Source organism: Lonchura striata, chromosome 13 (assembly GCF_046129695.1).
Source record: "Lonchura striata isolate bLonStr1 chromosome 13, bLonStr1.mat, whole genome shotgun sequence".
NCBI lineage: Eukaryota > Metazoa > Chordata > Aves > Passeriformes > Estrildidae > Lonchura > Lonchura striata.
Genome location: NC_134615.1, coordinates 12,389,514 through 12,416,065, shown reverse-complemented (window position 1 = coordinate 12,416,065; position 26,552 = coordinate 12,389,514). Strand labels below are relative to the sequence as shown.

Sequence of the window (26,552 nt, the reverse complement as noted above, 5' to 3'; positions counted from 1 at the left end):
CAATGACCCTGATTTTACTTAAGAAATTTAAAATCCAGTGAGAGAATAACTCTATCTGCATCAATTCTCATGATTCTCTAAAATCAGCCAGATAGAAAATACAGCCTGCAATACCTGTGAATACATGCATCATTTTGTCCTTCATGATATATTAGTGGTGTCAAGTGCTGATGAGATCATAGTTGATAGTGGTTGATGATATAGGCTGAATGGATGGTGAGTTAAGGCTTTCTTAAATCCATCTGTTCCAGAATTCACTCAACTGCATTCAACCCCTCTTCCATCTTTTGACAGCTGATGTAAAATCAGGAACATCTCTACTGAAGGCAAGTCAGTTATGCTGTGTCAAAGAAGTGAGGGTAAGAAAAAATGATTAATTCCTACTCTAGTCTTGTTTGATTAAAGCAAGCACTGTCACAGAAACCTGTGGAGTTTTGTCTGCTAAAAACTCTCAGATCGGGAGCAATTGCACACTGACCAATTGCTATAAAATATTATGGATTTTGTTTTTAACTGATGCTATTGTATACACTTTCCTGAAATCCTTGATGTTCCTCTTTCTTGAAAGTATTGCCTTTTAATGTGAGCAAAAGCAGGGTTTGCTTCTGTTCTTGAATTATGTTGGTTTGTTTGTCAACCATCCAGCAATACATTGCATTTTGATCAGGTGTGGTCAAATCATAAAATCATAGAATACCTCAGCTGGGAAGAGATCCATAAGGATCATTGCTATAGATCTCTAAACAATTTGAACATTGACTTAATTATTTATTTCTTCATTAGAGCAAATATTAAAATCTGCAAACTGCTAGGTAAGCATTGAGTGCTGCCAGAATGTCATTGTGTAGTACTCCATTTTCTCATCTTTTATGCATATTTATATAGTCTAGTTGGCTCCTGTGGTACTGATCTGGGGATCTCAGTCTATTTTCTTTGATTGTGATGCTGGGATGAAACAATATCAGTGGAAGGATCTCTCTATCTGTCCATATTCATTAGTATGTCCTAAATTGTTTTGGGCCCTAGCATTTTGCACTGTGACTTTTATTCTTGTTTTGGTATTTAAATCTCCTTGATCAATAGCATATTACATTGTAGTTTTCTGCTTGTTGTGACAGTTTTCTGTACTCAGTCTGTCTCCCCAACACACAGCATATGTGCACACATACTCCTAAGAAAGAATCATCATTCATCCCTCTCCATTGCATGCATATTGCCCAATTTTGTATAGACAGAGATGGCATTCTAGGAATTCTCGGTTAAATTTTGGATAAAACTCATGACTGTACTATTTGAACTAATTGCATAAATAGGTCAGCACTAGGACTTAAACTGCCTTAAAATGTAAGTATATTACAGGCCTTGGTGGCTGAAATCAATGTGAAATGTGCTGTAAATTGGTTTATTTAGATACCATTTTTGTGCTTACATTTGTGGTCATAATAATAATAATCCCACTCTACTAGTGGGATTAGCAGCTTGCCGTCTGCATTCCAGACAGCCACAGAGGGTTTGTATGAAAAAATAAGAATACAAATTAACAAATCATATATTGTATAGCACAAGCTGAAATACTGTTCTTTCTGTTACTTTATTTGCATATTTATGCAACATATAAACATTACTGTTTCAACGTTACTCATCTCCAGCTTAAATAACATTCTCTTCCTGAAAATGAAAAATGAGAGCAAAAGCTCTCCTTTATGTACAGTGGACTTGATGGCTAAAGCAAGGAGCAGATCACTTTCAAATCACAGCTGCATCAGAAATATATTTTACAGTGTAAGCTATGAAAGAGACAAATTCCATTCTCTGACTTGCTGACACTGCCAGGTTGTCCCAGTTGCTCAAGACATAGAATGGATAAAAGGCATCTGGGGGGTTATGAAGCTGCATTAGCCATTGCATCATGGGAACATCTTCATTGTATGCAACACCAGACTTGGGGGCAGGATCTTTTGATCTATTAAATTCCTGTTGCCTTTGTCCTTATGCACCTTTCCAAGTTATGCTGCTTTGCATTCTTTTTCCCCAACTGTCTCTCTGTGTTGGCTTAGTTTGTGCTTGGACGAGATTTGAGCATTCCAGTGAGTCTGATTGTTTCACTTCTGTGAACCTATTTCTGTTCTATTATGTTTGTATCCTGGTTTTGCTGAGCAAAGCAGCTCAGCAGGTTCAGCAGCTGCCAGTGGTAGAGAATATGCCAGACCAAACCAAGAGCAGCTGTTTCTCTTTTTTCTAGATTTGAAATTAGTTCAGTGTCAATTTTTTATGTCTTTCTTGATATTTTTCCTTCTTAACCAAGAATAACTGTGAGACATAATAAATAACTGAGACTTAAAAGTGACAACTGTCAGTGGACAATCATGTTTTCACTGTCTTGTGGAGAGGATGAATACAATATATTGAGTCAAGCCAAACTCCCTATTGAAGTGTACCACACAGTGTTTTTTTCAGGTGATATAATGCTGTAGATAAACCAAACCAAGGAGGCAGACAGACATGAGCTAACATGGGCAAACCAGGCATCTTCTCCCTTTATTCCCCTTATCCTGTTGGAGGTTGTGAAATCCTGTGCTTCCTCCTGCTGACAAGTGTGTGAGCTCCTGTCTGATTTAGGTGTTTGTGATAGAAATGCTCAAAGTGGAGAGGAAAAGTGCCTCAAACTTTCCAGATTTTCTGACTTTGAGCATTAGGTTCTCCTTTGGTGCATTTAAAGAGAGATTGATGACCTTTTTACTCACCAGAGTATTTTAATTGCTTTAAATGTGCTCCATTTAATTGGTTTAAATTATTTGAAGTGTCTAATTTTACTATTCAGTGTCTTAAGATGCCTGTCATAATAGCTGCTACAAATATACATATTGACTTTCAATAAATACTTTCCTGTTGTAGCTCATCATCTAAGTGTTGCCTAATATTGGGTGGGGAATGTCTCTGTTGACTTGAGGCTTTCTCTTGAGGTCAGTGAGTCTTTCTGTGAGCTAGGACAGCTAGATCAGGATCACAAGAATTTGGGGGAAGAGTTGCCCTGTAGAATTGAACTCTTGTACAGTCTTTCATTTTTTAGATGGATATGGGCTAATACTCTGCTGAGCAGTTTCCTCCTTGCATTCCACTATCAACCTGTGCAGAAGTGAGAGGAGAACATATGGGTGATAGCAAGGCAGCACAAGGCTTGCTGGTGCCTGTGGGGATACACCTCACTTCAAAATCTGCAGCCAGGATATTTCTTCTCCACTGTGAATGCACTGATTGCCTTCCCAAACTGCAAAGTTTTCGGCAGGGAAAAAAAAAAAAGTAATCTGTGTGGCCTGTGTTCTTTCATTGCAAATAATTTGTATTTTCTCTGAGTAGTGCAGATGTAGTTGCTGGGGTACATCTCGAGGCTCATGTCTTCTCTTGAGCCTTTGAAGGGTCTGTTTGGTCTCAGTGGCTCTGTGGGGTAAGTGGGGATGGATTTACTTCTATTTCTCCGGAGTTAGCAAGACTTGCTCTTTGGGTAAGGGAGGGAACATTGTACATGAGCTTATTTTGACTTCAACCTTGCAGCAATTCTCTCATTTTGAATACTCCTTGAATTGCCATCTGCTTTCTGTTTGTTTATTTTAAAGCTCTCACATTTCTCCCCCCCCCCCCCCCCCCGCATTCCCTTCTGGGTAAGTGGGCTAAAATGAGTTTGTGTGCTGCAGTCTCCTTTCTTCAAGCCAAATACCCAATTGCCACTAGTGGTACACAAAGACAACGTGTGAGGGTGAGGAATTCTACAGAAATATCACAGAGCTGCTGCTAAGTACAAGCCAGTAAAGCTTTGGAGTCAGAAATGACTTTTTCACAAACTGGTGTGCTCCCTCCCCATAGTTCTCTGCTGCTGACCAGCAAATACTCAGGTGCACTTATGTCCAGAGGTACTGCTGGCTTCTTAAATGGGGAATTGTAATGATTTATTTTTCATTGTACTTGCATAGTAATATTGGTATTGTGAATAATCTCTACAATTACAGTATATCTCCCTTGTGGATGTTTATTTTTAAACTTAAGTCACCTCTAACCCATTACTAGCTAAGTGAGAATGAGGCCCTTTTGTATTGAATAGGGATGGTTACAAATGAAGAGTTGGCTTCATTTCTTTACAGAATATTTTTATATTGTTTCTTCAACATTCATACAGCTTCCCTATGTGAACAAGACATTAGGAATATCTGTCACATTTGTTATATTTCCAAAATGACATCCATAGGTTTAAAGCCATAATCTAGCTGAAAATATATGTTACTTAGTGTAAGAGTAGGATATATATTTTACAAATAAATTTCAGCATTTTGTTTTCTTTTGTATGTCTTTACCTGCCATGTTAATGGGAAGCTGAATCTGGAGCTGAAAAGCAAAAATATTGCTCAGCTGAGGTTTCCCTGAGGTGACATGACCTGGAGATTAGGTTGAGATAAAGTCCCATTTTGCTTGATGAAAGTATTCTGCATTACACAGGGATGTTTGTCTCCAGGGATATGAGTTACACTAAATTACTATTACTGTTCATGGGCAAAAGAATTTTTTTTCATCATCATCTATTTCATCTCCTTGAGTCTTGCACTTTAGCACTAAAATAGCTACTGCTGAATTTCTTGGTATTTGTGAAAATTCATAGCTGATGGATCAATCCTGTGACTTTGGACAATCTACAGCATTGCTATTTTACCATCTGACTCGCTGTGTCCTTCTTGCAAATTTCTAGCATGCCTGGACAAATTTATATTCTGTACTTGCATGGTCAGTGTCATTGAGGCTTCAGTGTGGCTGGTGAAGTCACACATGGACATTCAGATTTAGTTCATTGTTTAAAAAAATACAAAAGATTTCTAGGAAAAGCACTTTCTCCCATCTTGAGAGATTTCTTAATCCAGTTTTTTTCAGGTTATGTGACTGTTCACTTATTATACTTCTACTTTTAAATTTAAATAAAAATCGATGATTATTTACATTATTTAGAAAAATAATTAAGGAATCTGCTGTCAATACAAGACAATAGAATGAAAGAAATTTGCATCATAAATAGAGACTGCTACTACAAAAAGACATACTGTATATGACAGTGATGATTCATATGACAAGGATAAATAATATAAGCAATAGCTAAATGAATTCAACATGAGGATTTTGGAAAAGGTTCACATTGGCCAATAAAAAAAAAAAAAAAAAAACAAAAACCCACAAAAAAACAAGCAAGAACCAACCCCAAAAGTAAACTAAACCACCCTCCCCCCCCCCCACCCCCAAAATCAAAACTATTAATTTCTGTGTGGTAAAGATAGAGCAAAACTAAACAATTAAAAAAAAAAATCTACTGAAGGGATATCTACATCTGATTTAGTATCTTCTCCAGGAAGTAGAATATGTACTACTCCAATATTTTAATTTTTTTTTCACTCTCTGATTAGGTTGCTGATATTCCCTCATGATGATATCTAAAAATCTGTATAATCTACTTATTATCATTATATGAGATAGTAACAGAGGAATTAGTACTCCAAATTAATCTATTTCAAACCCTTGATTTGTATAATTTTCTAAATGGTGTTTCAACGCAGAAGCTACAAAAAATCCAGTTTGGTTTTGTGGTGTGTTTTTGTTATGGGGTTTTTGTGGAATTATATTCAAGTAATTAACAGAACTTACTTTGAAATATATTTATACCCTTAGTGATCATTTTGGTGTTGCAATTCTACATACAGACAGTCTATTGGAGAAATGAGAAATGATTACCAGCTTTGAAAGGAATACTCATTGTTTTCCCACATCTGATTTCACTCTGGGTATTCTGCAGCATAACACATAATCAAGTGTTATTTTCTAAGAACATTTCCTGGTTTAACTGACCAATGAACAGTAAATCTTTTTCAGAAGGGTTAATAGTATGATTTTTTTTCCATTTCTAGATTAGATCTGATCTCAGATACAATCTAACATAAATATTTGAGACTACAGGGAAGTGCAGTTTACCATAAATCTGGTAAACCTATTCCTTCCATTTTCTTCAAGGCCTACCATGATTTATTTTCGTTCCCTGGTTCATTCCAATTTCATATGGATCTTGAAATATATTTACCTATTCACTTTCTTGTCCTTAGATGATTCCTGTTGAAGATGCTCATAGAATAAAGATGTTCTAAGACCTGATGTAAATGAAAATGCTTTTACTCCAGTCAGTACTTGCAGTAGGACCTGTCTTGAGGGGAGAACTGTGATTCTGCACTAAAGCACAAAGTGATGGAGGTCAGGGGATGTTTGGAGGTTGCAGCATCATGAAACCACGGTGCAGGGCTGGCTGGGGATGAGCACACTGGCCTGTGTGTTCTGTGAAATGTCTCACAGGTCCAGTCCCCCTCTCTGCCCGTCCCATGGGGCTGGCTCGAGACTGCAGTAAAAAGAAATAAAAGTGCCTCCTAGGATTTGCTTTCATACCTCTTGATGGAAATAGTCCCCTCCACGATGCACTGGTGACAGGAGAGGATGCGAATTGTCTGCTCCATAGGTAACTGTAGCCAAAGGAAATTGAACAGATATGCAAAACATTCCAGTCTGGCAATTTAGCTTCATTCTACTTTTTCTTCATTAAAATGTGGATTCATGCTACCCATTCTACCGAGTCCTTAGAATGATCTCAGTTTGGAAAGGGCAGATTAAAGTTCATAAAGATGGCAACTTAAAAATATTCTGTTAAGATCATTTAGTTGTCTCTTTCTGTAAAGCATTGCAATTCCATTGAATTTGATTTGTGAGATCATTCTTTCCTGGCTGTTGCTAGGACAACAAAAGCAGTATTGTACTTCAGTACAAACAGTACATTGTATCTATTAGCCTTCAGAAATACTGCTAACATAATCAATACCAAATATATTGAATATGTTAGATTTTTAAATTACATTTACAGTGAAAAACAATTTTATTTTTGGTATACTTTATCTGTATGACTCTGTATTGATTTTCATTTCGACTCTCATGTTCTGGTGTCTGGCTTGGACATTATATTGGTATTCCCTCTGGAAATCCAGCTTTTCTATGTGAGAGGAATCATGCTAAATGGACATAACTTATGACTTAGAAGAACAGTTACTATTTCACTGCATTTCGAAATCCAAAAGGTTTTGAAGACTTTCTACTGTAGCTATTTAAACCTTCTCCAAGATGTGCTTTGAATGAAATTCTTCTAGTCCTGAAAAAATGGCTGCAAGTGAATCTGCCAGGGACCAGGAGCTTCCCATGGCATGCTCTGCAAAAACAGGTTCTGCTGATGTCACTTGGAGTCTGCGATCAGCATCCAGCTGGATGGGAGGGAATTACAGAGAGGCTCATTTGGGAGTTTGAACTCTTTCAGATAGAGTAAATAATTAAGAAAGCTCTTCAGAACACACAGACAGTATTTAAACCCAGGTGCTTTGACAACTGTTTAAATTCAGGCGCTGCTCAGGTTAGGCAGCCTAGCAGTAATTCTGTTTTTGCAGTATTATTGTATCATAACCATAATGGCATCATGGTTGAGTTAACTCCTAGTGTGAGTGGCAGATGGTAGATTTATGTCCCTTAATTGTATCTTCTAGGATTTAAAGGCAATTGACAGTTATATACAACAGAATGCTAGTCCATGTGAAAATAAAATTACTCCATACTCCATTTTTACTTTTTTGGGATGGTAAATAACCCTGCCACTTCTGCATAGCTTGGACATAGAATCCTACTGTACCATAGGTAATGTTATCCTACTGCTCTCATAGCTAAATACATTATACAGAGATCCCTGGCTCTCATGGGGAGAAAATTTTAAACACCTACTTTAAACTATAATATGCACTTAGTCAGGGTTATGTATATGAACATGCACAAAACATTTAATCAAGCACACCTCATTGCTAGAGACACAAACAAATTCTAAGCCCTCTAAGATAGTTTCTACCTCAAAGTTTTCCAGCTGAAGGGCACATTACTCATTTTTTAAAAGATATGGATCAACAGGAATCAAATAGCTTTCACTGTAGATATCAAATTTCACACACTTTCCACCACCTATATGTGATATCATACATTGCTTCATGTACTTAATGAGCAATTAATGACAATATTTTAATTTTTGGCTTGTGCAGTATTTGATAACCTCACAATGTACAATTGTTTGGGGATTTTTTGTTTCTTTACTTATTTGGGGTTTTGCTTTGTTAGGGTTTTTTGGGGTCTTTTTTTGGTGGGGGTTAGGTTACTTCTGGGATTTTGTTTTAAATCCATGACAAAGGAAACAGAAGCTTTATAGTTTGGGGTTTTCTTGGTCAGGTGTGCAGAGATGCTGGTTACCCTCAACTTTTACTAAATGCAGTGGGAATGGTCTCTGCATATCAGGATCAAGCCAATTGAAAGTGTTGCTTTGACTTCTCAAAGGAACTTAAATGCTATTAAAATTCAGGGGAATGCAGGCATCTAGCTTCTTTTCACTCTGTATAAGATCTCGGCCAGTGTTCTCTAAATAAATTAGAATTTTACTTGTTTCTGACCAAAATAATAATTTTTCCATTTCTCAATGGTTATATAATAGTAATTGCTCTGCTTTTGTGTGTTACTGTGCCCAGGCCAATAATGGATTCTTTGAAGCAGCTGTCTTGAATTCTATTTACTGGTTTTGGCTGTAGTTTCAGTTCTTTGTAGAGCACAGTGTAGGGAACCTATATTAAATTTTTATTCTGATAATGTACATTATTTTTATACAGAGGAGGCACCTTTTTATTTGCACTTTTTTTGGGCTTCATTTTAATCCCTAATTTTCCAGTACGACTGAAGATAAGAAAGTCTGATTTAATCATTTTTTTTCCCTGGTGTTGTATTGTCACTTAACGGAGGAGCTGCTGAGAACATTCTGTTCTGTTTGACTTAAAAACCCCAGCAAACAAAAACCCCCCTGTCAGGTTCATAGAAGCTCATAATGACTCATAAGAATCCTTGTGGAAAACAACCAGGTAGATTTTTATGAAGATATCCAGTGGGATTTTATTTTTCTGGAGGCTTCATGTCTGCAGTGTGTGTGTGAAATGTGTTTAAAATAGACTCATAACTATGTTTGCTTCATCACTGATGAAACCCAAGGTTTTTTTCATGACAGACTTGCACAGGTTGAAATAAGGACTCTATGTGAGAGTAAATGTAACTTTGTATTACAAAGCTAGTTTAAATATAAATCTAGACATGAATTGTTCTCTTTTCTGCACAATGAAATTTCTTCCCCTATAGTATTGCAATTTATTATTTCAATTTTATTGAACCTTTTGAGCTCTTTTCAAGTTTTGAAGCCCAGAGAAATTCATGAACCTTTTTGCTTTGCATAATTATTTTTTCATATTACTTGTGCAGTCAGTTCATTTTTTCTCTATGTCCTTGTTTATGAAAGACATGTGTAAGCATCATCTCTATATAAAGCTGGATTGGCAGGAAGAAAAAATTAGATTCTCCCATTTATCATTTTTTCACATATTCTCTCTGCTTCCATTGAACATGCAAACACTGTCAAATGCTGAAGCATTTGTGTCTAAGTACAGGAGCCACTGGCAGACTTTTCTGGTGGCAGCAAGTGGAACTAAGACACAGCAATGCTCCAGCCACCTTATTTGTTTTATGCCTACAGTCTGAGTGGCTTGATGAAGTAAAACAGTTTTAAATACTTCAGGAGCTATGACTGCAGGCATTAAAAAAATCTGGCATTGTACTATAATAACATAATGTGCTGTTTCTTTCCTGGAGAGCACAGAAATAGTGGCTGTTGTGTTGTTCAGTTCAGCATTTTATTGGGTGCAAGTCTTCAGCTGGCATAAACCAGGTTTGTTCTTCCAAGTTTTAACCAGACTCAGGAAAAGAACCAAATATAACATGGTTATTAACATTCCTGCAGTGGGGGAGGTGGTGTAAATCAGTGTGATTCTGCAGCTGGTTTCATGGAACCAATTCACACCATTTTTTATGGCAGCAGATATAAACCCAGGAAGTTTTGGAATAAATCTTATCAAGCCAGATGACAATATAACTGAGTGTTGAGAAAAGGTGGCTTTTTAGCCAAGTCTTTGTTTGGGGTTTGATTTTTTTTTTTTCTGTAAAGGTATATCTTTAACTGTACACCTTAAAATATTTACAGTAGCCATTGGGACAATACTAGCTATACTTTGATTTTTACAGTCAGAACATCTCGACTTGCTCTGCATTATAGAGCATAAAAAGATTTGTAACAATGAGTGGTGTTATTTGAGCATTTCTTGTGAAATAATTTGAGCTGGTCTTCCATTGATAGAGTCAAATCTGGCATGAAATTAAATCCAATTCAAGAACCTCATGAATAGCAAGGGAATGTCTGGCCACTAAAGTCCTCGCAATTACCTTGTGGTCTTTATAGGATGGGTGTCCTGAAAACCAAAGTGACAAATCTGTCTGTGTTTGAGTGGTCATCTATGCCTCAGTAAGCAGACTTTAAAGACAGGTTCTAAAAGCCAGAGGCACTCAGATAGACTCCATTAGAAAACCATTCCATTTCCCTTCATGGTCGGAAGATTTACTATCTTAGGGGCTTTTGCTCCCCACTCAATAGTAGTGTTTGATAAAGGGGAGGGAGAAGAAAAAAAAGGGGGGGGGGAAATGCAACTTGGATTCCTAGTACAAAGACTCTGTATGTAATATATTTAACTGTCAAGAACCTTTTCTTGTGAGTAATGTGCAAGCTTGCAAGTAAGAGAACTGAAGTTGTCAAGAGTTCTTGTAGTGAGGGCGTTGCAAGAGATGCATCTGTGACAGGCGGTATTGTCAGGGTCTCCAAACTACATTTTCCTTAAATTTGTGTGGGTATTGGTTTATTTATATTTCATTTTTATGCTTCTTTTATTTTGTTTCCTGGATTTTTGAAACACTAGAACAGAAGAACCTATTCCAAGACCTGGACAAAATGTAATGTTCCTGTGGACAGATGGCAGGATCCCACAGAAATCTGGGGACCACCAGTGGAAATATGGCATTCATGTAAATAGATGCAAGGTGAAAGGAGAGAGGATCCTCACACAAAATCCCCCAAATGCATCAGTTAGTGAGTGTACTGGCCAAATTCAATCTTCTTTTTCCTCATTTTCTGTTCATTCCCCATATGCAGAACATAACACTGTTGAAGTCCTCTGGCCTGTCATTTTCACAGTGAGATTGGAATTTGGCAGATAAAACATAACAAGCAAACTTCATCCTGCTATGTGCATTTTCTCAAGAAGCTGGGCTGGGCACATAGCAAACCCTCTCTGTATAGAAGGTTTCTTCTTTAATCCTCTATAACTACATCTCTCTCCAGACCTCTGAGAGCCTGAAGGCTGCTGTTTGGGCCTATCTTCTTTGGTAATGCAGCAATATAAATGCTTCTAATACCTGAGATAAATGCATCACTCCAAATTTCAATATCTCAAAAAGAGCCTGGTATTCTGTATGTGGACGCTCGCTGCTGAACTCTGACATCGGGTGTTGAGCTCTGCACTGTGGATAATGCACACAAAAGAGTCTCCAGGTGCTTTGCTGGCTTTGCTCAGATTCAGCCTATGGAGCTGTGTTTCAGTCCTGATGCAAACTGCATTTTAAACACTCTTTGCTTCTCCTGACAGCAGAGAAACCACTCTGGGATAAACGCCGGCATTAGCGCAAAATGTCTCTAAAGAATTCAAGTATTTCATCAAAAGATTTATCTTTTGGTTTCTGTGGTTGTTTAAGGCTGTGCAATGACCCATAGGCAGAAGCTATGTGATGGATAGTCCATCAGTATTTCATATCACCCCAGCAGCCACCTTCTAGAAAGGGAGACTGGAATTAAAAGTTTAATATTTGTTAAAAGCTGACACTTTTGTAGCCTCAAAGTTCCAGTTCCTGAGGGAGAAGAAAAAAATTGATTTACAGGATATATTTTAGAGTTGTGACTTGAAAAGCATATTTTATTTGCTTTGTTTACTTTCTGAAAAATCTCAGTCCAGGAGAGAGTTGGTGCTACACAAAGCCAGGCAAGTTCCACTGAAGTCAAGACAATATTTGAACTCTTCCACTGCAAGCCTGTCCCTTAGTCCTTAATTAGTTAATGACTGAGATTAGAGAGGCTGGTCAATGATTGCAAGGGAGGTGGAAGCAAAGTTTAGATTTGTATTTCAGTCAATGTCTGCATTCATGTGTTAATTTATTGCTGCTGGTGCTACAGATAAACCTGTGTATGATCTTATATAAGCACTGAAATTGCCTGAGAGAAACTAAAACCAGAAAGTGACTCCTAACCAGGTAATAACTCCCACTATTCAAATCCTCATAAAGGACTGAATCCTCACACTTCCCAAACAGTTAGAGTCCTTCTGCAAGACAGAGAAAACAAATTCCCAGCCAGCCAACAAATTCCCAGCCATTCTATTGAAATCAATGAAATACTAGCAGCAGAATAATTTTCTCTATTTTAAAATTATGCTTTGTATTCCAGACCCCTTTTTCATTTGATATAGTGAAAAGGGTAAGATAATTTCTTCAGCTGATTAAAGCATGAGTCTACTAGTGCTTCTTGTTTTTAAATCCTTGGTAGCTTTTGTTCAGCCTAATATAATTATTCTTTACACTCTATTGATATGTAATACTTATTAGCAACTGCATTTTATAATATGAACATCCATCTTGATCTTATTTATAAATCAAAGCCTATAAAAGAAAATATTTTTATAGCAATATCAAGATTAGAATCACACCTATTTGTGTCAGCAATGTTCCATTAGAGACCAGAGGTTGTAAATTGTATTTTTCAGTGACAACTGGTGGGACACAGTGGGACTATATTTTCAAGAATTCTTATCACAGATTTTGGATAGAATGATATGAAAATGCTTCATTATTATGTTACTGCTTAAGACTGCTGCACAATATTTAGAATTCTCAAATAAATTTATTTAATATTTTAGTATTGTCAAAGTTATTACAGTATTGCACTGACTTTTCTATATAAAGCATAAAAATGTAATCATACTTGCCTAATTAAATATGTGTTAAAATAGAGAATTATGGGATTATATTATTTAAAAATACAAATGATAATGCAGTACACTTTTTTCTATGAAAATATACCTAATGGAAAAATAAAAGGATGAAAAAAATGCTTGTTATATGTGTTGTTAAATCAAACAATTTAGCAGAGATGCTTGGGTTCTGCAACCTTTTTTCCAAATCCCTTTTTTATTACTCCTTGACTAAACCCACTGATTTCAATAAAGATCACTTGGAAGTTAAGTTTGATAGTGCAAAAAAGGGTACCAGAACCTTTCTCAGGGGGAAGTGGTAACTACTCATACAAGAAGTAATTCTACATTTCATGAGATTTACTATATATTCTTTATTTCTACCTATTTGTACTCTCCTTCTCTCCAATAGAAAGGTCACTGTCTCTCATTTTGATTTGATTCCAGGGAAGTTGAGAGAATTGTCAGTCATGTTATGTGGCCAGGAAAAACACAACATTTCTAGGGTGTCTCAAAAGAAAATACAGAATCGTGCCTATCACACAAGCTGCAGGTGTATCATGAACACCAACATTATCATCACAGTAGAACTGATAGCAGCCAAAGCTCACCCTAGAATCATAACTGCTTTTCATCTCACCTGGGCTGGTACTCTCTTAAAATGTAAGTTTTATCTTAAATTACTCCTTTGTCAGAGGGAAGATAAATGGAGAAAGAAAATGGAAAGAATTTGGCAAAAAATATTGGAGCTGAAAAGTTACAGGAGCTTGCCTGAGAGGTCCCTTAGTTGTTCACTGAGGCTTTGAGTGGGCACAGGGAGCAGAGAGCACTGCTGCTCTCTCCAGGGGAGCCAGGTCCCCATGAATCCACGTCCCCTCTCTGGAGAGGCTGTGTGCCCTGGCAGTCACAGGGCACTGATCCTGCTGTGTCATTCTGCATTTTATTTGGAGGAGCATTTCATTGCTCTCTCATACTCAGTAGTGGGAGAGGAGTGGAGTAAAACCAAACAAAACAACAACACAACCAACCACCCCGAAATATTTTAAGGTTCAGCCGTTTTCCTTCTTTCCTACAAAAAAAATTCAAAACCAAAAAGTGGCTCTGAGGATGCTTACAGGCATTTTCTTTGCCCATTACTCCAGGTTCAAAGTTGCATCTCCTCACAAGAATGTTGCAGATACACTAAGATTGGAACAAATGGCTTCTCATTTTTTGGCATTTCAATTTATATGGCCACAATGAAATTCAGGTTTTCACTCCTTTAGTGCCATTTCCATATTCTTATCTACTCTAATATTAAATCGTCATCTGTCAGCTGAGTTGCAGTAAACTGAGTGAAATAAGTTCCATAGTCTATAGCAATTTAACTGTAACACATAGATCTTAGAGTAAAATTCCTGGAAAGGGTTAAGGGTTGTCAGCTGTCTCCTGACAAAGATTTCAAATGAATGACACATCCTTTTATTATTTTCTTTGGCTAAAAAAAACCAAGGGAAAAGATAGTGGAATGGGGAAAAGTAGGATTACTTCTGCCCTTTTTGGAAGGACAGGTTGGATCCCGTGGTTTCTGTTACACTAATGATTTGTTTGCCAAGGAAAAGGCACAAAGTGGGTTGGGACAGGAGCAGCTTTCTGGGGAGGTGGGACAGCCCCTGCAGGCACCTACTCCACCCAGACCTTGCTGGCATGGCTGAAATCCTAGAGATAAAAACAGAATCATCCCAGAGTGTGAACCTCATAGGAGGTGATGCTTCAGCAATAATAATGAGACAGTCTCTAGAAATTATAATTAAAAAATAGGACGTATTTTGAATTGTAAAAGATTTAAGAGTAAAGAGGTTACAGAGAGTAGAAGATTGTTCCTGAGAGACAAGAGAAAAATGCAGATTTTACTTCATAAAATTCTCTGAACTTAAACTCAGGCATAGAGTCCTGTAAAGTCCAGTGGGAATAATTTGCTTCTTTGCACTTGTCTGATATTTTTCTTTCAAAGTTTTTTTTTTTTTTTTTTTCAAATTTCTTTCTGAGACATTGCAGAGCCAACTCATGTCTCTGTACATCTGTGTGACATTGATTTTCTTCCTTAATGAATTACATGGGATTTCTAGCTAATTCATTCCTATACTACCATTGTCCCTAGGTTTCTTGAAATTTTTCAAGGGAAAGGCACAATCCACAGTTTGATTACAACTGGGGTTAATGCTAGAGACCTGTCACACGTATTTTAATTAGGAGCAAACACAAATTAATTTCCAGGATAAAATACTGATATATCTTACCATAGGTCTTTAGGGGGTCAATAGTTTCATGCTTTCCCAGAAATGAGTGCTGCTAATGTTAACATTGATTAAAACACCAAAGATAATACTTTTCAGATTATGGTATATGTCATAGTCTTTCTTCTGGCAAGATGATGCATTTAGTTGCTGGCTGCAGAGATAATTACTTTATGGATATTACCTTATGGGTATTATGGAGAATAACTGATTTCTACCATGGGGATGTGTATCTGTGCACATGGAGCACTGTATGTCTTGTTGGTACAGAGAAAGAAATAGGAATTTTTGTGTGTGTCCATAGACATGTATGTGAAAAGAGAGAGGCAGATTGATTCTTGCATCAGAAAACATTTAGCTATTGACAGAAGAGTGTTGCTGTTACACCAACTGACCTACATGAATGAAACCAGTGCCTAAGGGTCCAAACAAATAGGCATGAAGGTGAAAATGAAGATATCTAATTGGGTCATATGTAACAGAGGATATGGTATCTAGTAAAAGCTGAGAGTAATATTAAATCAATTGTCCTTGACACATGCTCTGAGAGCTTACAAATTACAGTAGGATAATTTTGTTGCGACATTTGAGTATTTAGCACCTAGCAAGACTAGATATTTTTATCATCTTTGATCTATGCTTTTATTTTGCTAATCTTGTGTTTGATTCTAGGTTAACTACAAGCTATTGATTCTAATACTGGTTTCAACTTGAAATTTATAGTTTTTGGAGGGTTTACTCTGGTTAAAGGACCGTGCACACAAATGTTTCTTCACTTTTTTAATCTATATAAAATCAAAGATATTATCTCTCCCTATATCTTTTATTTGGTTGTCTTATTCTCAAAGCAGCCTGTCTGTCAGAGAAAAAGAAAGTACAACAAAAATTAGGTGGCAGTCAAGACAGAGTCTTCTGGTTGTTCTCCTTACCACATACTCTTTCTTTCTGGCCCCAGGTCAGTTCCCACCAAGGACAGGAGCTGTTCTCTGTGTGCTCCAGGGATCTCCCATCAGTGCAGCACCAGGGCTCCAGCAGCATCCCTGAGACGTGGCCAGCTGCAAAAGAGAGGGAGAGGGGCTGTGACCTCCCCCTCAAACCCAAACCAGAGCCTTGCTTGGGTATTAGAACAAATGGAAGTGCAGTCTGAAGGGCAGTGACCTCTAGAACACCCCATAGTTGTGAAGATAGATAGGGGATTGAGTGATAATTCTTCCTGGTAATTCCATGCTGGGTTTTTATAGAGAAAAGTTCATTTGTTGAGCACTTATTTAGGGGGTTTGGAGAATTGGCAGATAACTACAGACCTTCAGTGTCAGAGAACCTCCAAAGCAATTAGTGTAAAGCACATCTGTCTCAATTATCTCCTGAGATCATGTGGTATCACATGGGCATATGGGCAAGAAATAATTCTTTCAGGGTTCCTATAAAACATGAATAGTATTAAGGAAGGACATTCATTTGACCTAAGAAGGAAATTCTTCTGTAGGTGATGTGAGAGGTTATGCTCATAGGTAATGCTTGCAGCATGGCAATTACAGATGCTTAGGAGCTAATTTATTGAAACTAGTGGAAAAGGGGTCACTTCGTTAATCTTACAATGAAAAAATAATTTAGGGGAAGAGCTGATGAAATTTTCAAATCACGTTTTTTTATATTTTACTTAATAAAAAAAATTGTTACACTTTTGAGGCCTTGGGGGTGCAGTGGGAGGCAGCTCCTCCCTGGGGACCTGTGGGGACCCTTGGGGTGGCAGGAGCTGTCCTGCTGCCCCAGCAGTGGAGCAGCACAGGCTGGGGGGCTGCCCCACACCCAGGCACCCATGGGAAGGGCACAAGGCCAGGTCAGGATCAGGCCTGGTGAGGGTAAGCAGGGTCAGACAGAGCCCCAGGTGAGGCATGGCTAGGTAATACAGCAAATAATATCATGATGTTGTGCTTGCAATGATTTGTCAATATTTTTAGCCATTCTAAAAGTTACTCAAGTAGCTTAATAATATCCCATCAGATCTATTATGAAATGTATCTTTTCTTTATTACAACTTCTTCCTGCTGGTACACTGTATATTTGATAACACCTTATGTCATATATATATTTGATCTACTCTTCTTCTGATTTCTTTTTACTACTCAGATTTGCTGGTGGTAACATCAAGTGAAGAAAAATGTCTCATTGCTTACTCGCCCTCTTGAGCTCACACACAAGGGGAGTAAAGAAAGGTTCATTACAATTCTGCAAGTTTATGAAGCTGAGAGGCATCACAGTTTATAGATTGATGACAGTTGCAGGTGTAGTGTCTCACTGATCAATACTGAAACATGTTTCTGGAGGCAGAAATTTGCTGTGCATTTAAACCAAATATACTTCACTGTATCTTCTGATCTCCAGTAAGAGTTTAGAAAGACTTGAACCTTAGAATTATTGCTGAAATGGTCATAGCAGTGCAGAGAGAAAAAAACCAACTGTATCAGGGTGTGCATCTTTTGTCAAATAAATTTTTCATATGGAGTTAAAGGATCAGAAGTTCAAATTTCAGGAATTTCCCTAGTTTAATATCAACATATTTTAAAATAAGTTTTTGTTTATACCTCTATGGAGGAAAGGGTTTGGAGGCAAGTTTCTCTTTCTGTAGGGACAATTATTTGTTAACAGCTCATATGAATTCTTTTGATCCAATAAAAAATGACACTGTTTATCTCACACAAACATGCAGAAGACAGAAAAAAAAATGTATAGTGGTTGTGAAACTTGCTTCCTGTGAAGAAATGAGAGAAAATTCACGTTTCCATGTCTGTGGGCTACCCTGAGTGTACAGTGATTCATCTGGTTATTATCAGACCACCAGAGACAGTGCTCTATTACAACCAGTGCCTTATCATAGCATTTACAGTTGACCTTTGCTCAGGGATTCTTTCATGGTAGATCACAGTATCCTTCTCAAGCAGAAATAATGGTGAGGGAAGAGATCTCTTTTGTTTAGCAGTTACATTCAATAGCTCTGGGGCTGAGTGATGGTGTTTAGTAATCAAAGGAAATGCAGCAGAATGTCTTTACTCTGCTCCCAGGGAACTTCAAACAACTTCCTGCAAAGGGCTGACTGTGGATAGGAGTGGAAACCAATTTACTGTTGTAGTTTGAAGAGTTGAACTATCAGATACAACACAATTAATTGTTTTTTTACAAGGAATGATTAATATTTTTTGCCTTGGCCACTCACTATCCAAATCAAATCCATTCTGGTTTTATTTTTCATTCCATAGTATGATTTAAGTGCCTCAAATATCTCTTCACGTGCCATCCTGAGTCTTTGCCTTCCTTAAAACCACAGCAATTTATAATTAGGCTTGATTTATGTATGCCAATGAGTCACATGTGTCTGAGAACTAAGGGAGAGACAGGAAAGATATAAGATAGGTAAGCTGTAAAAGTTACCTCTTGGCATTTTTTGCGTGTTTGTTTGTTTTCTCTACTTATGTGATGTACTTTCATGCTAATTTGTAGAACAGTATTAGACTTTTAGTCATTTCTTGCCTAAATCAAGATTCTTGGCTTATATGTAGATTCCTTCAGGCTATAATAGGAAATTTCATGCCAGTATGTGATTATTCAGCTCATCTCAAGTGCTCTATAAAAACCAGTCTCTCTGGCAAATTAAAGGGACTGGGGAATTTAGATTTTTTCCTAAGTACTAGAATGCTTCTAGTTATGAAATCACAGATAGAAGAATGTATTGGAAGCAGCTATTTTTGAGAGCCTAGAAGAGAGTAGAGAAGTTTTGGAAGTGACTGGAAAATCTATTCTCTGCAGACATTAAAGCTACTCACTGAGAGTAACTTTTGAGAGGGTGAAAATATTTTTGTGTCTTAAGCCATTTATTTCTTTTTCTTTCTAATGTGAAATATGTTTGAATTTGTTTCATATAAGTATAGGATTTACTTACAGAACAATTGATAAAAATTGTTGATGAAAAATAGTATCAGGAAAATGTTTCGCTTCCAAAGGATATATAGGACAGTTTGGAAATCAGGGAAACACACATGTTGCAATGAAAAAGAGTGAAAATTCCAGCAGTCCAGGTATCCAGTTAGGGTCACTGCCACCAAAACTGGCACATTCAAGGGAAATGTTTCCTGGACAGAGAATTTTTGTTTGTTTGTTTGTTTGATTTTAATGAAAGAGTGAGCCTTAGAAGTGGAGCTGTTGGACGTGGCATTGGTTAAAGCTCCTGTTATAGGTGAGGTCAGGATATTTGAATCCAGTCCAGTTAATGAAACTACTGCATAGTGTCTGAGATCTACAAACTCCATTATTAAAGCAAGTAAAATGTCTAGCAAAAAGGGGGGAATCAGAGAAGGATTTAATGCTAGTGCTACACTTGACCAAGAAAAAAAAAATTATTTCCTACCTATCATTACGCTGACAATAAGAGTTATTCCCTAAATTTTCAACATAAATTTCTAGTTCTTTTGATTTGTGCTGGCTTATGCTTCATTTTACCCTGGATTTCATATATCATGTTTCTAATGTATCTTGAAAAACAGTTAAGTGGTTTAAAATCAGCAGGTTCGAGGAGTCTGCTGTAAAGCAAATTTTGAAGTTTTTATTTATTCTAAAATGACTGGTCTAGGCATAAAACTGATGAGCACAATTTTTCATAAATGAGCTGCGTAATGTATTGGTGGTTTTGAACCATTCATTGAATGACTGCATTGAACAGTTTGCCTTAAAAATTATTGGATAACAGGACTGATTTTAATTCTATGTATTATATGCTCAATTGACAATTATGAAGCTGCAGATTTTGTTTTCACTTATCACTGAGACACTATTTGAATTTTGAAATGAAATTATTCTTTAGGTAACTTGGTTCATATTGTAATTTATTCATAACCGATAGAAATCACCGTATCTAAATGATGCTGAATCCATAATCCAAAATATGCTACAGCAGGAGATTGTCAGTCTTTAGTTGCTGACTTGATTGCATAGGACTTTGACAAGCAGATGTTACTAGGGAGACATTAGCATCTCAGGTGTTTTTTTAATAAAACTTATTTATGGGTAAACATTCTTCTCTTCATTTCTGAAATATAATCTTATTAAAGAAAATTCAATTTTTTCCCTTACGTTCCCATTATCTGTTTTTGTACAAAAGTGGGTTGTATTTATTTTTGCTGTTATGCAAGATTTGAAGCAAATCTCTGTTTGGTGGTAATACATTCTTCTTTGATCAGATAAATTCTTTTTAGGCTTTATCATAACATATCCACAGTGAAGTCAGGTTCTTTTTCAAATTAAAATACTATGAAAGGATTTTGACAGTTACAGAAATGAATGCTATCTACACTTAGTAACTAGGACACACAAACCTTTTGCTGTACAAATAATCTTACAGAATCATTTCATTACAAAATGTCACATCAGAAATAGCATTTCGTTTTCTGCATGCTGCTTGTTACCTTTATAGAGCAAATATATTTGCATTTTTCCAGCTTTCTTCATAATGAGAGATTTTTCATAGAGAACAATGTATTTGTGCTGTGGTCTGATTTACTTATCAAGCAATTGCTGTGTTCCAGATAATTTTAACAAGTGTGATAGTGTGTAACAGCTGAAGAGGAGTATGGCTGCACAATTCCTTCAGTCTATTTGCTGAGTCCCCAGTGATAGCATACACTCTAAGTGTGGAATGGAAACCATATTGCAATTTGCACCTGCTATTAGGGTTTCTGTTAATACAGCTTCCTCTGATGAACAACAAATTGAAGTTATTTTTTTAGTTTTACCCTCCTTGCTTTGCTGCAGATATGATGCTGGGGCAGGTTTAATATCCATTTTTAGAATCTTAATTATCTACATCTGAATTTTATTCTTCAGCTTGTATAGTAGTTTTATGGAAATTTTTACTTCTGTCTAAGCTCTCTCAAAATGCATTTAATATTACTCAAGATTTATAGGCTAACTAGATACTTAGGACTTTATTTCAAAACTGTAATGCCTATTTTTCCTTAGTAGTTTAATATGGTCTGCCCAGATACCTACATTCCATACTGATACTGAAAACAGGCTCCTGAAATCCATCTACCATGTTCTGTCAAATATCTCCATGTCTGGAGGTCTGTAAAACTCACAGCAGTTGAATGAAGGATTTAACAGAGAAATGAAATTTGAAATAAATAGTGTGGGCAATAGGGGAAAAGAAAATGCTCCTATAGTGGGAAAGGAAGGGGTAGAGGTATGTTATCTGCTTGCAGGGATGGGATTGCACCTGCATTTGTGTCCATAAATGCTGTTTAACCCCCACTGCTGTACTGAGAAGCAGCAGAGGATCCTTCCCAGGACACTGCAGAGACATGCTCTGCCCTGGGAGGCACAAAGCTGGCACTGACCATAATGGGGAGAATGAAATGGGTTCCCTTGTTTGCTGGTAACTGTTGAACTTGTCCCTTCTTTAAAGTTTCAGAACCTGATATTTGGACCTGTTGTGGTTGATGAGTTCCTGTTAGACAGCTATGTCCACTCCACGGTTGCAGCTGTGGTGTAGAAATAGCTTTCTTCTTGTATTACTCTTGCTTTTAAATAGCATATCTATGCTTTCTGTGTGTTCAGAGTCCAGCTTTGAAACACCCCCTGCATGATCTCCATTGCATTGTAGTTCAGGGCAGTCACACCACACTGTGGGACGTGGGCTTTGACACCAAGATCAGCTCCCACTGACACGTTTGTGTTTATCTGCCAGTAGCCCAGTGATGTGTTCACAAGTCTTGTTTGGCTCTCAGTGAAGGGAGTGGTTGGTTTTTTAGTTATTTTGTGTCTTTGGTGGTGGTTTTTACTTTTGAGACTGCCTAATGTCATATACAGTGATAGCAGTGCTTACTACATGACTCTGTTTCCATTCAAGGACCATGACAAGTCTGCACTTCTTTCAATCTGTATTTTTTCTGTGCAAATCATATTATGATTTTTAGTAAGCTGTTTGTGGGTTTTGTTGTTTTGTTGTCTTTTTTTTTTTTTTACTCCAGAAATTCCTGTACACAGTAACCATCTTTTCTGTGGAGTTAGCAGTACCAACGCTAGACCCAAATTTGAATTCAGGGCTCCCAGTGCTTTTGAAGAACTGTACTGTGCCTGACCCTACCATCTGCCCAAATCCAAGAGTAGATGAAATGACAGATCTGCCTTGAACATTATCAAACCTGCAATCCAGTGGTTTGTTGTGGTTTTTTCATTGAGCCTTTTCGCTTAGTGTCAGAGTCCTGTAATGACAGCTATGCTCTCAAAGCTGTTGTAAGGAATAATGGCAAACCAAAGTAATTATAGTTCAAACATTTTCCATATTCCATACTGTATGAGCTTTTTCTCATATTAATATGATGTTTCTGTTTTCATTGGACAGGGTACAATGAGTTTAATACTTTTTTTATTAAATTTCATTTCTAATAATTAGAAAGAATTCCATTATTTTCTCTGTCGTACATGCTTTAGTATACTGCTCACCTTTAGTTTGCAGAGGAAATGCTGGGTGAATACTTCTGCTCAAATGAACAGGAAATAAAAGGTCCTTTTTTTAATCTGATGCATGACATGATGTCCTGAATAGGAAGAGTCTGAGTATTATGAAAGGAGTGGCATCCTTGGTCACGTCACAGCTGCAGAGTTATTCAGTAAGTTGTCTATGAGCCTCTATCACAATGCCATGCACAGGAGCAAATCTCAGATGTAATTGCAAAGGATCTGTGGTAAATGCAAACTTCTGGAGGATAGTTACTGCATTTTGGATTCTAAAATATGATGGTAGATGAGTTCCAGTCTTTAGTTGGAGTCATTCTTAAACTTGCTTTTGGGAATCTTGAGAAATTGCATAATCCCTGCACACTGATCATGGTGGTCTGTATAGGATACAAATGATTCTGTGAAGTGTAATGGCCTTTCAAATATCTCACATAGCAAAACTCACAAAGCAGTGCAAAATAAATATCTTTTCATGATAGAATATAAGTCCAAAATCTAACAAGCTGCACAAATCACATATGTTAATCCTGGCAAAAGAAAAAAAAAAAACAAAACAATAGTAGGATTAACAAGTCAGTAGTTGCCAGTAGTTACTTAACAATAGTGCAGGAGTTCATGAATTAGAAGACATTAACTTACCTGCAAAGTAGCTGAGTATTTGTATAGTTGATGCATTTCTTTTGCTTCTTGCCAATATATTAATTGATTTCAAATATCCATTCAGGAAGCCAGCTGGAAAAGATGTTGGCCTAACCAAGGATATGTTCTTATTTAAGTGAAACTTGGTTTGGTTTTTTTCAGATGTGATCCATACTGGCAAGTGTTTCTGCCTCCATTGGAGAAAAAGTATCATTACAACTGAATGAGGTGCAAAAGGCAGTTGATTTGGATATTTAACTGATTTTTTTTTATAATCTAAGAAATATGTCAGTCCCTTATAATGCAGGAAATAACTGGTTTAGACATGTATTTTTCTGAAATATAATTGTAAATACATGCTAGACTGTGTTTCTTAACTGTACATTTTGATGAGAACAGTGATGACACTAATTCCCCAACTACATGAAGGTTCCTTTTCAAAGGCATAATTATTTGTATTTTTCAGTCCCTAGAAGCTACCACCTGTACAGCATTGAGGTGTTGTGTGGACACAGGCAGGGAGAACCTCTACAGCTCCACAGTGCTTAAAGAAATAATGGGCCAATCAGCAAAGGCAACAGTGGGTTTTTTTTACCTATGAAGGAACTGAGGCAAAGTGATGTTAGGCAATTTATAGCCTATCTCAGACAAAACCTGAAAAAGCCTATGCTTCTTCCTCATATTTATTTAATATAATGTTTAAATATAACTACTAGATTCACACCACTGAGTTCCCACAGCTATCCTGTAGTATAAACAGCTCCTTCCAAGCTGTACATACTTGAAGTCTTTCCTTATCCTTTTATTTTCTAGGCTGGAATTTAAAAGGAAAAAAAAGTATTTAAACATTTATGCTGGAGATGAGAGGAATTACTGTGTTATGGTCGAGAAGGATTATGTGATTTGCTTGTGTTTCTTGTTTTGAAACAAAACTGTGCTGCAACCATCTAGTCCAGAGGAAATAATATAGTGAAACAATAATTGCGTAGCCCTGGATGAAATCCTGGCTCAGTAAAAGTCAATGGAAAAGCTCTCACAGATGGCACTGAGACCTAAATTCTGCCCACTGGTTTCATTGCCATTGGAAAATTCATGCTTAAGGACATGACAGCTCTCCTGTGTGCTGACTGGCTTGTCCAGCAGTGAAGGAGAGTCAAAATGAGAATTTATTGGCTTCATCTGCTTTACAAGGATTTCTTTCCCCATTCTTGGTATTTAAGCTAGAATCAGAATAAAGTGTAGATTTTTATATTAGTTACTCAGAAATTTATGGTTATGTTTTACCAACTTTATTTACAGAAACTTTTATAGCTCAGGTGGACAAAAACTGCGAAGTTGCCCATATGTACATACATATGTTATACACACACATAGAGATCCTACACTTGTATTCTACCAGCTTTATTTATCTAAATTTTTATGGCTCAGGTGGCCTAACTCGAAAGTGTTAAGCCACGCATTATGCCTGTTATGACATTCCTTTAGATACGTATAGATCCTTCAAAATAACATTATTAAATTACAAGTTCTTTTTTTGTTGTTGTTGTTTGAATTTCTAAATTCTATTAGTATCCATCCAGATAAAATATTTCTTGTCAGACCTGTTAAACAAATTTGAGATTCATTGTTGACTTTAAGCACATGTTGTATCTCCTTGTAAGGGCTATAACCCAGCATACTGCCTTAATGCAGTTTTGTGTCCTGTACTACATATTGAGCACCATAGCTCCAATAGCTGAAAGATGCTCAATTATTATTAAATGTGGAACATAAAACTGGCTGAAGAACTTAAAATCACTTATCCACAGCAGGAAAATCCTACTTCCAGCTATGTTGGACTAATAATATTAGCTGGTAATCTAGTAATAAATGCATGATTTGTGAGAAAAAAATATAAGCTTTGAGTTAATGGTGCAATTTTAGACTATTTTAAAGTATTTTCAGCTTAATTTTCAGTTATAATTGACCCACTGATGAAGGAAAATCATCATACTATGCAAAGTTGCTGTAGCTTAATTGACATTAAAAGGCAAATTTAGAGAGGACACAAATCCAGCTTGTAGACTCTAAAAACATGAAATAAAAGTCACTGCCAGACCAAATAATTTCAAAATTGAAAAGAGAGGACTGCTCAAAGTAATGTCAACCATCTGGAAGAGAAACTACATAGAAAAAAAAATGTCTCTGTCCAAGTGTTCAACTTTTCCAAAACACAAGAACGTTGGCAGGAGTTCAGACAAGAAGGCTGTGAAATGAACTGATAACTAGTCAATGCCACATGCACCGTGGCAAAGAAATACAGTAAGATACTGCTACCAGCAATAAATGGACAGAGTTGTAGGCAGATGGTCAAGAATATGGGAAAGGAGGAGAGTGGTAAATATATCTGTCTGATAAAGCAAGTAGTTATAAGCAAATCAGTCTTTTTATTTACAGTGTTCACTACTGGCTTGGTGAGTTTTGCTTGTGGATTAACTGTAGCTGAGAAAGCATTTTATGGATGCTAAGTATAGGAAAAAAAAGAATAAAAATATATATAACCAGTTTTGTCTGTCTTCAGGATGCCTCCCAATTAATAGATATTTAGAGCTTCAGAAGTGATTACCTGCTCTAGGAGATGGATCACAACCTGATTAAATGCCAGGTTAGAAATTAGACTTTTGCCTTCTTCTACCAGGTTGTGTGTGTTGTTTGGAAAGGCTGTGTGTTGTGGGGAGATGGATTAAAAGGACTGGAAAGGAGCCTCAAGGTTACCAGGCTGTGACCATGTACAGGTGGCTGGCTGTGTGACTCTGAGGAAATATCTCTTTTCCTTGAAGGTAGTCACTAAAAGGGCTGTTGCAATCATAACTATGATCATTTGGGTCATTTTAATGCAGGTAAAGGTAAATAAAGACATTATTAAATATAGATGGATTACTGGCAATAGCGCTTTGACAAAATGCAACAGATCTTTTTCATGCTTGCCCATGCTCTCTCACTCACACAGAATGTTGGGTTTCAAGAGGACAGTCCTGGACTGCCTTCACTTTGAGACAGCCAACATTTGGGGTGCCCTTTGGCTAAACTAAGGTGAAACAACACCAAATGATCAATT

At 36.9% G+C, this 26,552-nt stretch overlaps 1 long non-coding RNA gene across 1 annotated transcript in view; it reads left to right on the top strand.

Moving 5' to 3' along the window:
• Positions 1-290: 290 nt before the first annotated feature.
• Positions 291-26,552, top strand: part of LOC116184054 (uncharacterized) — a 155,667-nt gene continuing 129,405 nt past the window's right edge. The window contains exon 1 of the long non-coding RNA XR_004148785.2: positions 291-359. This is a non-coding gene — a long non-coding RNA (uncharacterized LOC116184054). The remainder of the gene's footprint in view (positions 360-26,552) is intronic.